Source organism: Rhinolophus hipposideros, assembly GCF_964194185.1.
Source record: "Rhinolophus hipposideros genome assembly, chromosome: 15".
NCBI lineage: Eukaryota > Metazoa > Chordata > Mammalia > Chiroptera > Rhinolophidae > Rhinolophus > Rhinolophus hipposideros.
In genome coordinates, this window is record NC_138061.1 from 23,566,611 (window position 1) to 23,566,887 (window position 277).

Below are 277 nucleotides of genomic sequence, written 5' to 3' on the forward strand. Positions count from 1 at the left end.
GTTTTTAGCCAGTAAACAAATAACTGTATTGGAACACCCTCCCTACTCACCTGATCTGGCCCCCAATGACTTCTTTCTTTACCCTAAGATAAAGGAAATATTGAAAGGAAGACATTTGGATGACATTCAGGACATCAAGGGTAATACGGTGACAGCTCTGATGGCCATTCCAGAGAAAGAGTTCCAAAATTGCTTTGAAGGGTGGACTAGGCACTGGCATCGGTGCATAGCTTCCCAAGGGGAGGACTTTGAAGATGACTGTAGTGATATTCAGCAA